We start from the raw sequence: 12791 nt of genomic DNA on the forward strand, positions 1-12791 counted from the left end.
GGGCATATGGCCCTCTGCTCTTTGCAGATGATCTTGGTCTGACGGCTTCATCAGGAGTTGACTTTGATCACAATGAAAGAGTTTGAAGACATTTGTAAAGAGGTTGGGATGGAAGTCAGCTCCTACATACATGTACTAGGGCGTGGTTCTCAGCCAAGGAGTGGAGAAATTCTCAACGTTGGCCCGGAGTGATGTTCATCCCCAATAATACAGAATTATAGTGCATACCTCCTCTTAACCCCGGCCAGATACCTGCCAATTAAATATACTGAAGGAGTCCTCGTTAGTATAGTGGACAGTATCTCTGCTTGTCACGCAGAAGACCAGGGTTCGATTCCCTGACGGGGAGTTTCTTGTTAATAAGCCACGAATAAATCTGTTGGCTTCATCAGAGAGTTGAATTTTGCAGAAACTAGACGAGTGGTCTTTAATGACCAATCGAGAGAAGATATTCCGCTGCAGAGTAAACCAAAATAAAAAACGATATTGTTTCCGCCCAGTTTCGAACTGGGGACCTTTCGCGTGTGAGGCGAACGTGATGACCACTACACCACGGAAACGGCGGCTTGTTTTGCATTGGGCATATGGCCCTCTGCTCTTTGCAGATGATCTTGGTCTGACGGCTTCATCAGGAGTTGACTTTGATCACAATGAAAGAGTTTGAAGACATTTGTAAAGAGGTTGGGATGGAAGTCAGCTCCTACATACATGTACGAGACCGTGGTTCTCAGCCAAGGAGTGGAGAAATTCTCAACGTTGGCCCGGAGTGATGTTCATCCCCAATAATACAGAATTATAGTGCATACCTCCTCTTAACCCCGGCCAGATACCTGCCAATTAAATATACTCAAGGAGTCCTCGTTAGTATAGTGGACAGTATCTCTGCTTGTCACGCAGAAGACCATGGTTCGATTCCCTGACGGGGAGTTTCTTGTTAATAAGCCACGAATAAATCTGTTGGCTTCATCAGAGAGTTGAATTTTGCAGAAACTAGACGAGTGGTCTTTAATGACCAATCGAGAGAAGATATTCCGCTGCAGAGTAAACCAAAAAAAAAACGATATTGTTTCCGCCCAGTTTCGAACTGGGGACCTTTCGCGTGTGAGGCGAACGTGATGACCACTACACCACGGAAACGGCGGCTGGTTTGGCATTGGGCTTATGGCCCTCTGCTCTTTGCAGATGATCTTGGTCTGACGGCTTCATCAGGAGTTGACTTTGATCACAATGAAAGAGTTTGAAGACATTTGTAAAGAGGTTGGGATGGAAGTCAGCTCCTACATACATGTACAAGGGCGTGGTTCTCAGCCAAGGAGTGGAGAAATTTTCAACGTTGGCCCGGAGTGATGTTCATCTCCAATAATACAGAATTATAGTGCATACCTCCTCTTAACCCCGGCCAGATACCTGCCAATTAAATATACTGAAGGAGTCCTCGTTAGTATAGTGGACAGTATCTCTGCTTGTCACGCAGAAGACCAGGGTTCGATTCCCTGACGGGGAGTTTCTTGTTAATAAGCCACGAATAAATCTGTTGGCTTCATCAGAGAGTTGAATTTTGCAGAAACTAGACGAGTGGTCTTTAATGACCAATCGAGAGAAGATATTCCGCTGCAGAGTAAACCAAAAAAAACCCGATATTGTTTCCGCCCAGTTTCGAACATGGGACCTTTCGCGTGTGAGGCGAACGTGATGACCACTACACCACGGAAACGGCGGCTTGTTTAGCATTGGGCATATGGCCCTCTGCTCTCTGCAGATGATCTTGGTCTGACGGCTTCATCAGGAGTTGACTTTGATCACAATGAAAGAGTTTGAAGACATTTGTAAAGAGGTTGGGATGGAAGTCAGCTCCTACATACATGTACAAGGGCGTGGTTCACAGCCAAGGAGTGGAGAAAGGCTCAACGTCAGCCTGGAGTGTTTCCGCCCAGTTTCGAACTGGGGACCTTTCGCGTGTGAGGCGAATGTGATGACCACTACACCACGGAAACGGCGGCTTTTTTAGCATTGGGCATATGGCCCTCTGCTCTTTGCAGATGATCTTGGTCTGACGGCTTCATCAGGAGTTGACTTTGATCACAATGAAAGAGTTTGAAGACATTTGTAAAGAGGTTGGGATGGAAGTCAGCTCCTACATACATGTACTAGGGCGTGGTTCTCAGCCAAGGAGTGGAGAAATTCTCAACGTTGGCCCGGAGTGATGTTCATCCCCAATAATACAGAATTATAGTGCATACCTCCTCTTAACCCCGGCCAGATACCTGCCAATTAAATATACTGAAGGAGTCCTCGTTAGTATAGTGGACAGTATCTCTGCTTGTCACGCAGAAGACCAGGGTTCGATTCCCTGACGGGGAGTTTCTTGTTAATAAGCCACGAATAAATCTGTTGGCTTCATCAGAGAGTTGAATTTTGCAGAAACTAGACGAGTGGTCTTTAATGACCAATCGAGAGAAGATATTCCGCTGCAGAGTAAACCAAAAAAAACCCGATATTGTTTCCGCCCAGTTTCGAACTGGGGGCGTTCCGCGTGTGAGGCGAACGTGATGACCACTACACCACGGAAACGGCGGCTTGTTTAGCATTGGGCATATGGCCCTCTGCTCTTTGCAGATGATCTTGGTCTGACGGCTTCATCAGGAGTTGACTTTGATCACAATGAAAGAGTTTGAAGACATTTGTAAAGAGGTTGGGATGGAAGTCAGCTCTACATACATGTACAAGGGCGTGGTTCTCAGCCAAGGAGTGGAGAAAAGCTCAACGTCAGCCTGGAGTGTTTCCGCCCAGTTTCGAACTGGGGACCTTTCGCGTGTGAGGCGAACGTGATGACCACTACACCACGGAAACGGCGGCTTGTTTAGCATTGGGCATATGGCCCTCTGCTCTTTGCAGATGATCTTGGTCTGACGGCTTCATCAGGAGTTGACTTTGATCACAATGAAAGAGTTTGAAGACATTTGTAAAGAGGTTGGGATGGAAGTCAGCTCCTACATACATGTACAAGGGCGTGGTTCACAGCCAAGGAGTGGAGAAAAGCTCAACGTCAGCCTGGAGTGTTTCCGCCCAGTTTCGAACTGGGGACCTTTCGCGTGTGAGGCGAACGTGATGACCACTACACCACGGAAACGGCGGCTTGTTTAGCATTGGGCATATGGCCCTCTGCTCTTTGCAGATGATCTTGGTCTGACGGCTTCATCAGGAGTTGACTTTGATCACAATGAAAGAGTTTGAAGACATTTGTAAAGAGGTTGGGATGGAAGTCAGCTCCTACATACATGTACTAGGGCGTGGTTCTCAGCCAAGGAGTGGAGAAATTCTCAACGTTGGCCCGGAGTGATGTTCATCCCCAATAATACAGAATTATAGTGCATACCTCCTCTTAACCCCGGCCAGATACCTGCCAATTAAATGTACTGAAGGAGTCCTCGTTAGTATAGTGGACAGTATCTCTGCTTGTCACGCAGAAGACCAGGGTTCGATTCCCTGACGGGAAGTTTCTTGTTAATAAGCCACGAATAAATCTGTTGGCTTCATCAGAGAGTTGAATTTTGCAGAAACTAGACGAGTGGTCTTTAATGACCAATCGAGAGAAGATATTCCGCTGCAGAGTAAACCAAAAAAAAAACGATATTGTTTCCGCCCAGTTTCGAACTGGGGACCTTTCGCGTGTGAGGCGAACGTGATGACCACTACACCACGGAAACGGCGGCTTGTTTGGCATTGGGCATATGGCCCTCTGCTCTTTGCAGATGATCTTGGTCTGACGGCTTCATCAGGAGTTGACTTTGATCACAATGAAAGAGTTTGAAGACATTTGTAAAGAGGTTGGGATGGAAGTCAGCTCCTACATACATGTACAAGGGCGTGGTTCTCAGCCAAGGAGTGGAGAAAAGCTCAACGTCAGCCTGGAGTGTTTCCGCCCAGTTTCGAACTGGGGACCTTTCGCGTGTGAGGCGAACGTGATGACCACTACACCACGGAAACGGCGGCTTGTTTGGCATTGGGCATATGGCCCTCTGCTCTTTGCAGATGATCTTGGTCTGACGGCTTCATCAGGAGTTGACTTTGATCACAATGAAAGAGTTTGAAGACATTTGTAAAGAGGTTGGGATGGAAGTCAGCTCCTACATACATCTACGAGACCGTGGTTCTCAGCCAAGGAGTGGAGAAATTCTCAACGTTGGCCCGGAGTGATGTTCATCCCCAATAATACAGAATTATAGTGCATACCTCCTCTTAACCCCGGCCAGATACCTGCCAATTAAATATACTCAAGGAGTCCTCGTTAGTATAGTGGACAGTATCTCTGCTTGTCACGCAGAAGACCAGGGTTCGATTCCCTGACGGGGAGTTTCTTGTTAATAAGCCACGAATAAATCTGTTGGCTTCATCAGAGAGTTGAATTTTGCAGAAACTAGACGGGTGGTCTTTAATGACCAATCGAGAGAAGATATTCCGCTGCAGAGTAAACCAAAAAAAAACCGATATTGTTTCCGCCCAGTTTCGAACTGGGGACCTTTCGCGTGTGAGGCGAACGTGATGACCACTACACCACGGAAACGGCGGCTTGTTTGGCATTGGGCATATGGCCCTCTGCTCTTTGCAGATGATCTTGGTCTGACGGCTTCATCAGGAGTTGACTTTGATCACAATGAAAGAGTTTGAAGACATTTGTAAAGAGGTTGGGATGGAAGTCAGCTCCTACATACATGTACAAGGGCGTGGTTCTCAGCCAAGGAGTGGAGAAAAGCTCAACGTCAGCCTGGAGTGTTTCCGCCCAGTTTCGAACTGGGGACCTTTCGCGTGTGAGGCGAACGTGATGACCACTACACCACGGAAACGGCGGCTTGTTTGGCATTGGGCATATGGCCCTCTGCTCTTTGCAGATGATCTTGGTCTGACGGCTTCATCAGGAGTTGACTTTGATCACAATGAAAGAGTTTGAAGACATTTGTAAAGAGGTTGGGATGGAAGTCAGCTCCTACATACATCTACGAGACCGTGGTTCTCAGCCAAGGAGTGGAGAAATTCTCAACGTTGGCCCGGAGTGATGTTCATCCCCAATAATACAGAATTATAGTGCATACCTCCTCTTAACCCCGGCCAGATACCTGCCAATTAAATATACTCAAGGAGTCCTCGTTAGTATAGTGGACAGTATCTCTGCTTGTCACGCAGAAGACCAGGGTTCGATTCCCTGACGGGGAGTTTCTTGTTAATAAGCCACGAATAAATCTGTTGGCTTCATCAGAGAGTTGAATTTTGCAGAAACTAGACGGGTGGTCTTTAATGACCAATCGAGAGAAGATATTCCGCTGCAGAGTAAACCAAAAAAAAACCGATATTGTTTCCGCCCAGTTTCGAACTGGGGACCTTTCGCGTGTGAGGCGAACGTGATGACCACTACACCACGGAAACGGCGGCTTGTTTGGCATTGGGCATATGGCCCTCTGCTCTTTGCAGATGATCTTGGTCTGACGGCTTCATCAGGAGTTGACTTTGATCACAATGAAAGAGTTTGAAGACATTTGTAAAGAGGTTGGGATGGAAGTCAGCTCCTACATACATGTACAAGGGCGTGGTTCTCAGCCAAGGAGTGGAGAAAAGCTCAACGTCAGCCTGGAGTGTTTCCGCCCAGTTTCGAACTGGGGACCTTTCGCGTGTGAGGCGAACGTGATGACCACTACACCACGGAAACGGCGGCTTGTTTGGCATTGGGCATATGGCCCTCTGCTCTTTGCAGATGATCTTGGTCTGACGGCTTCATCAGGAGTTGACTTTGATCACAATGAAAGAGTTTGAAGACATTTGTAAAGAGGTTGGGATGGAAGTCAGCTCCTACATACATGTACGAGACCGTGGTTCTCAGCCAAGGAGTGGAGAAATTCTCAACGTTGGCCCGGAGTGATGTTCATCCCCAATAATACAGAATTATAGTGCATACCTCCTCTTAACCCCGGCCAGATACCTGCCAATTAAATATACTCAAGGAGTCCTCGTTAGTATAGTGGACAGTATCTCTGCTTGTCACGCAGAAGACCAGGGTTCGATTCCCTGACGGGGAGTTTCTTGTTAATAAGCCACGAATAAATCTGTTGGCTTCATCAGAGAGTTGAATTTTGCAGAAACTAGACGAGTGGTCTTTAATGACCAATCGAGAGAAGATATTCCGCTGCAGAGTAAACCAAAAAAAAAACGATATTGTTTCCGCCCAGTTTCGAACTGGGGACCTTTCGCGTGTGAGGCAAACGTGATGACCACTACACCACGGAAACGGCGGCTTGTTTGGCATTGGGCATATGGCCCTCTGCTCTTTGCAGATGATCTTGGTCTGACGGCTTCATCAGGAGTTGACTTTGATCACAATGAAAGAGTTTGAAGACATTTGTAAAGAGGTTGGGATGGAAGTCAGCTCCTACATACATGTACAAGGGCGTGGTTCTCAGCCAAGGAGTGGAGAAAAGCTCAACGTCAGCCTGGAGTGTTTCCGCCCAGTTTCGAACTGGGGACCTTTCGCGTGTGAGGCGAACGTGATGACCACTACACCACGGAAACGGCGGCTTGTTTGGCATTGGGCATATGGCCCTCTGCTCTTTGCAGATGATCTTGGTCTGACGGCTTCATCAGGAGTTGACTTTGATCACAATGAAAGAGTTTGAATCCATTTGTAAAGAGGTTGGGATGGAAGTCAGCTCCTACATACATGTACAAGGGCGTGGTTCTCAGCCAAGGAGTGGAGAAAAGCTCAACGTCAGCCTGGAGTGTTTCCGCCCAGTTTCGAACTGGGGACCTTTCGCGTGTGAGGCGAACGTGATGACCACTACACCACGGAAACGGCGGCTTGTTTGGCATTGGGCATATGGCCCTCTGCTCTTTGCAGATGATCTTGGTCTGACGGCTTCATCAGGAGTTGACTTTGATCACAGTGAAAGAGTTTGAAGACATTTGTAAAGAGGTTGGGATGGAAGTCAGCTCCTACATACATGTACAAGGGCGTGGTTCTCAGCCAAGGAGTGGAGAAAAGCTCAACGTCAGCCTGGAGTGTTTCCGCCCAGTTTCGAACTGGGGACCTTTCGCGTGTGAGGCGAACGTGATGACCACTACACCACGGAAACGGCGGCTTGTTTTGCATTGGGCATATAGCCCTCTGCTCTTTGCAGATGATCTTGGTCTGACGGCTTCATCAGGAGTTGACTTTGATCACAATGAAAGAGTTTGAAGACATTTGTAAAGAGGTTGGGATGGAAGTCAGCTCCTACATACATGTACAAGGGCATGGTTCACAGCCAAGGAGTGGAGAAAAGCTCAACGTCAGCCTGGATTGTTTCCGCCCAGTTTCGAACTGGGGACCTTTCGCGTGTGAGGCGAACGTGATGACCACTACACCACGGAAACGGCGGCTTGTTTTGCATTGGGCATATGGCCCTCTGCTCTTTGCAGATGATCTTGGTCTGACGGCTTCATCAGGAGTTGACTTTGATCACAATGAAAGAGTTTGAAGACATTTGTAAAGAGGTTGGGATGGAAGTCAGCTCCTACATACATGTACAAGGGCGTGGTTCTCAGCCAAGGAGTGGAGAAATTTTCAACCTTGGCCCGGAGTGATGTTCATCCCCAATAATACAGAATTATAGTGCATACCTCCTCTTAACCCCGGCCAGATACCTGCCAATTAAATATACTCAAGGAGTCCTCGTTAGTATAGTGGACAGTATCTCTGCTTGTCACGCAGAAGACCAGGGTTCGATTCCCTGACGGGGAGTTTCTTGTTAATAAGCCACGAATAAATCTGTTGGCTTCATCAGAGAGTTGAATTTTGCAGAAACTAGACGAGTGGTCTTTAATGACCAATCGAGAGAAGATATTCCGCTGCAGAGTAAACCAAAAAAAAAACGATATTGTTTCCGCCCAGTTTCGAACTGGGGACCTTTCGCGTGTGAGGCGAACGTGATGACCACTACACCACGGAAACGGCGGCTTGTTTGGCATTGGGCATATGGCCCTCTGCTCTTTGCAGATGATCTTGGTCTGACGGCTTCATCAGGAGTTGACTTTGATCACAATGAAAGAGTTTGAAGACATTTGTAAAGAGGTTGGGATGGAAGTCAGCTCCTACATACATGTACAAGGGCGTGGTTCTCAGCCAAGGAGTGGAGAAAAGCTCAACGTCAGCCTGGAGTGTTTCCGCCCAGTTTCGAACTGGGGACCTTTCGCGTGTGAGGCGAACGTGATGACCACTACACCACGGAAACGGCGGCTTGTTTGGCATTGGGCATATGGCCCTCTGCTCTTTGCAGATGATCTTGGTCTGACGGCTTCATCAGGAGTTGACTTTGATCACAATGAAAGAGTTTGAAGACATTTGTAAAGAGGTTGGGATGGAAGTCAGCTCCTACATACATGTACGAGACCGTGGTTCTCAGCCAAGGAGTGGAGAAATTCTCAACGTTGGCCCGGAGTGATGTTCATCCCCAATAATACAGAATTATAGTGCATACCTCCTCTTAACCCCGGCCAGATACCTGCCAATTAAATATACTCAAGGAGTCCTCGTTAGTATAGTGGACAGTATCTCTGCTTGTCACGCAGAAGACCAGGGTTCGATTCCCTGACGGGGAGTTTCTTGTTAATAAGCCACGAATAAATCTGTTGGCTTCATCAGAGAGTTGAATTTTGCAGAAACTAGACGAGTGGTCTTTAATGACCAATCGAGAGAAGATATTCCGCTGCAGAGTAAACCAAAAAAAAAACGATATTGTTTCCGCCCAGTTTCGAACTGGGGACCTTTCGCGTGTGAGGCGAACGTGATGACCACTACACCACGGAAACGGCGGCTTGTTTGGCATTGGGCATATGGCCCTCTGCTCTTTGCAGATGATCTTGGTCTGACGGCTTCATCAGGAGTTGACTTTGATCACAATGAAAGAGTTTGAAGACATTTGTAAAGAGGTTGGGATGGAAGTCAGCTCCTACATACATGTACAAGGGCGTGGTTCTCAGCCAAGGAGTGGAGAAAAGCTCAACGTCAGCCTGGAGTGTTTCCGCCCAGTTTCGAACTGGGGACCTTTCGCGTGTGAGGCGAACGTGATGACCACTACACCACGGAAACGGCGGCTTGTTTGGCATTGGGCATATGGCCCTCTGCTCTTTGCAGATGATCTTGGTCTGACGGCTTCATCAGGAGTTGACTTTGATCACAATGAAAGAGTTTGAAGACATTTGTAAAGAGGTTGGGATGGAAGTCAGCTCCTACATACATGTACGAGACCGTGGTTCTCAGCCAAGGAGTGGAGAAATTCTCAACGTTGGCCCGGAGTGATGTTCATCCCCAATAATACAGAATTATAGTGCATACCTCCTCTTAACCACGGCCAGATACCTGCCAATTAAATATACTCAAGGAGTCCTCGTTAGTATAGTGGACAGTATCTCTGCTTGTCACGCAGAAGACCAGGGTTCGATTCCCTGACGGGGAGTTTCTTGTTAATAAGCCACGAATAAATCTGTTGGCTTCATCAGAGAGTTGAATTTTGCAGAAACTAGACGGGTGGTCTTTAATGACCAATCGAGAGAAGATATTCCGCTGCAGAGTAAACCAAAAAAAAACCGATATTGTTTCCGCCCAGTTTCGAACTGGGGACCTTTCGCGTGTGAGGCGAACGTGATGACCACTACACCACGGAAACGGCGGCTTGTTTGGCATTGGGCATATGGCCCTCTGCTCTTTGCAGATGATCTTGGTCTGACGGCTTCATCAGGAGTTGACTTTGATCACAATGAAAGAGTTTGAAGACATTTGTAAAGAGGTTGGGATGGAAGTCAGCTCCTACATACATGTACAAGGGCGTGGTTCTCAGCCAAGGAGTGGAGAAAAGCTCAACGTCAGCCTGGAGTGTTTCCGCCCAGTTTCGAACTGGGGACCTTTCGCGTGTGAGGCGAACGTGATGACCACTACACCACGGAAACGGCGGCTTGTTTGGCATTGGGCATATGGCCCTCTGCTCTTTGCAGATGATCTTGGTCTGACGGCTTCATCAGGAGTTGACTTTGATCACAATGAAAGAGTTTGAAGACATTTGTAAAGAGGTTGGGATGGAAGTCAGCTCCTACATACATGTACGAGACCGTGGTTCTCAGCCAAGGAGTGGAGAAATTCTCAACGTTGGCCCGGAGTGATGTTCATCCCCAATAATACAGAATTATAGTGCATACCTCCTCTTAACCCCGGCCAGATACCTGCCAATTAAATATACTCAAGGAGTCCTCGTTAGTATAGTGGACAGTATCTCTGCTTGTCACGCAGAAGACCAGGGTTCGATTCCCTGACGGGGAGTTTCTTGTTAATAAGCCACGAATAAATCTGTTGGCTTCATCAGAGAGTTGAATTTTGCAGAAACTAGACGAGTGGTCTTTAATGACCAATCGAGAGAAGATATTCCGCTGCAGAGTAAACCAAAAAAAAAACGATATTGTTTCCGCCCAGTTTCGAACTGGGGACCTTTCGCGTGTGAGGCAAACGTGATGACCACTACACCACGGAAACGGCGGCTTGTTTGGCATTGGGCATATGGCCCTCTGCTCTTTGCAGATGATCTTGGTCTGACGGCTTCATCAGGAGTTGACTTTGATCACAATGAAAGAGTTTGAAGACATTTGTAAAGAGGTTGGGATGGAAGTCAGCTCCTACATACATGTACAAGGGCGTGGTTCTCAGCCAAGGAGTGGAGAAAAGCTCAACGTCAGCCTGGAGTGTTTCCGCCCAGTTTCGAACTGGGGACCTTTCGCGTGTGAGGCGAACGTGATGACCACTACACCACGGAAACGGCGGCTTGTTTGGCATTGGGCATATGGCCCTCTGCTCTTTGCAGATGATCTTGGTCTGACGGCTTCATCAGGAGTTGACTTTGATCACAATGAAAGAGTTTGAATCCATTTGTAAAGAGGTTGGGATGGAAGTCAGCTCCTACATACATGTACAAGGGCGTGGTTCTCAGCCAAGGAGTGGAGAAAAGCTCAACGTCAGCCTGGAGTGTTTCCGCCCAGTTTCGAACTGGGGACCTTTCGCGTGTGAGGCGAACGTGATGACCACTACACCACGGAAACGGCGGCTTGTTTGGCATTGGGCATATGGCCCTCTGCTCTTTGCAGATGATCTTGGTCTGACGGCTTCATCAGGAGTTGACTTTGATCACAGTGAAAGAGTTTGAAGACATTTGTAAAGAGGTTGGGATGGAAGTCAGCTCCTACATACATGTACAAGGGCGTGGTTCTCAGCCAAGGAGTGGAGAAAAGCTCAACGTCAGCCTGGAGTGTTTCCGCCCAGTTTCGAACTGGGGACCTTTCGCGTGTGAGGCGAACGTGATGACCACTACACCACGGAAACGGCGGCTTGTTTTGCATTGGGCATATAGCCCTCTGCTCTTTGCAGATGATCTTGGTCTGACGGCTTCATCAGGAGTTGACTTTGATCACAATGAAAGAGTTTGAAGACATTTGTAAAGAGGTTGGGATGGAAGTCAGCTCCTACATACATGTACAAGGGCATGGTTCACAGCCAAGGAGTGGAGAAAAGCTCAACGTCAGCCTGGATTGTTTCCGCCCAGTTTCGAACTGGGGACCTTTCGCGTGTGAGGCGAACGTGATGACCACTACACCACGGAAACGGCGGCTTGTTTTGCATTGGGCATATGGCCCTCTGCTCTTTGCAGATGATCTTGGTCTGACGGCTTCATCAGGAGTTGACTTTGATCACAATGAAAGAGTTTGAAGACATTTGTAAAGAGGTTGGGATGGAAGTCAGCTCCTACATACATGTACAAGGGCGTGGTTCTCAGCCAAGGAGTGGAGAAATTTTCAACCTTGGCCCGGAGTGATGTTCATCCCCAATAATACAGAATTATAGTGCATACCTCCTCTTAACCCCGGCCAGATACCTGCCAATTAAATATACTCAAGGAGTCCTCGTTAGTATAGTGGACAGTATCTCTGCTTGTCACGCAGAAGACCAGGGTTCGATTCCCTGACGGGGAGTTTCTTGTTAATAAGCCACGAATAAATCTGTTGGCTTCATCAGAGAGTTGAATTTTGCAGAAACTAGACGAGTGGTCTTTAATGACCAATCGAGAGAAGATATTCCGCTGCAGAGTAAACCAAAAAAAAAACGATATTGTTTCCGCCCAGTTTCGAACTGGGGACCTTTCGCGTGTGAGGCGAACGTGATGACCACTACACCACGGAAACGGCGGCTTGTTTGGCATTGGGCATATGGCCCTCTGCTCTTTGCAGATGATCTTGGTCTGACGGCTTCATCAGGAGTTGACTTTGATCACAATGAAAGAGTTTGAAGACATTTGTAAAGAGGTTGGGATGGAAGTCAGCTCCTACATACATGTACAAGGGCGTGGTTCTCAGCCAAGGAGTGGAGAAAAGCTCAACGTCAGCCTGGAGTGTTTCCGCCCAGTTTCGAACTGGGGACCTTTCGCGTGTGAGGCGAACGTGATGACCACTACACCACGGAAACGGCGGCTTGTTTGGCATTGGGCATATGGCCCTCTGCTCTTTGCAGATGATCTTGGTCTGACGGCTTCATCAGGAGTTGACTTTGATCACAATGAAAGAGTTTGAAGACATTTGTAAAGAGGTTGGGATGGAAGTCAGCTCCTACATACATGTACGAGACCGTGGTTCTCAGCCAAGGAGTGGAGAAATTCTCAACGTTGGCCCGGAGTGATGTTCATCCCCAATAATACAGAATTATAGTGCATACCTCCTCTTAACCCCGGCCAGAT

General features: G+C 47.7%; 11 non-coding genes across 11 annotated transcripts; all 11 read left to right on the forward strand.

Annotated features, from left to right (window-relative positions):
* Nucleotides 1-277: 277 nt before the first annotated feature.
* trnad-guc (transfer RNA aspartic acid (anticodon GUC)) lies at nucleotides 278-349 on the forward strand. The gene has a single exon. It is a non-coding gene; the product is annotated as a tRNA-Asp (tRNA).
* A 1083-nt stretch (nucleotides 350-1432) lies between these two features.
* On the forward strand, nucleotides 1433-1504 carry trnad-guc (transfer RNA aspartic acid (anticodon GUC)). The gene has a single exon. It is a non-coding gene; the product is annotated as a tRNA-Asp (tRNA).
* Nucleotides 1505-2289: 785 nt separating this feature from the next.
* trnad-guc (transfer RNA aspartic acid (anticodon GUC)) lies at nucleotides 2290-2361 on the forward strand. Its single transcript has one exon. It is a non-coding gene; the product is annotated as a tRNA-Asp (tRNA).
* A 1921-nt stretch (nucleotides 2362-4282) lies between these two features.
* Nucleotides 4283-4354, forward strand: trnad-guc (transfer RNA aspartic acid (anticodon GUC)). The gene has a single exon. It is a non-coding gene; the product is annotated as a tRNA-Asp (tRNA).
* Nucleotides 4355-5139: 785 nt separating this feature from the next.
* On the forward strand, nucleotides 5140-5211 carry trnad-guc (transfer RNA aspartic acid (anticodon GUC)). The gene has a single exon. It is a non-coding gene; the product is annotated as a tRNA-Asp (tRNA).
* A 785-nt stretch (nucleotides 5212-5996) lies between these two features.
* On the forward strand, nucleotides 5997-6068 carry trnad-guc (transfer RNA aspartic acid (anticodon GUC)). Its single transcript has one exon. It is a non-coding gene; the product is annotated as a tRNA-Asp (tRNA).
* A 1625-nt stretch (nucleotides 6069-7693) lies between these two features.
* Nucleotides 7694-7765, forward strand: trnad-guc (transfer RNA aspartic acid (anticodon GUC)). The gene has a single exon. It is a non-coding gene; the product is annotated as a tRNA-Asp (tRNA).
* Nucleotides 7766-8550: 785 nt separating this feature from the next.
* On the forward strand, nucleotides 8551-8622 carry trnad-guc (transfer RNA aspartic acid (anticodon GUC)). Its single transcript has one exon. It is a non-coding gene; the product is annotated as a tRNA-Asp (tRNA).
* Nucleotides 8623-9407: 785 nt separating this feature from the next.
* On the forward strand, nucleotides 9408-9479 carry trnad-guc (transfer RNA aspartic acid (anticodon GUC)). The gene has a single exon. It is a non-coding gene; the product is annotated as a tRNA-Asp (tRNA).
* Nucleotides 9480-10264: 785 nt separating this feature from the next.
* On the forward strand, nucleotides 10265-10336 carry trnad-guc (transfer RNA aspartic acid (anticodon GUC)). The gene has a single exon. It is a non-coding gene; the product is annotated as a tRNA-Asp (tRNA).
* Nucleotides 10337-11961: 1625 nt separating this feature from the next.
* Nucleotides 11962-12033, forward strand: trnad-guc (transfer RNA aspartic acid (anticodon GUC)). Its single transcript has one exon. It is a non-coding gene; the product is annotated as a tRNA-Asp (tRNA).
* The last annotated feature ends 758 nt before the right edge of the window (nucleotides 12034-12791 follow it).

This window comes from Pungitius pungitius, unplaced genomic scaffold, assembly GCF_949316345.1.
Source record: "Pungitius pungitius unplaced genomic scaffold, fPunPun2.1 scaffold_25, whole genome shotgun sequence".
NCBI lineage: Eukaryota > Metazoa > Chordata > Actinopteri > Perciformes > Gasterosteidae > Pungitius > Pungitius pungitius.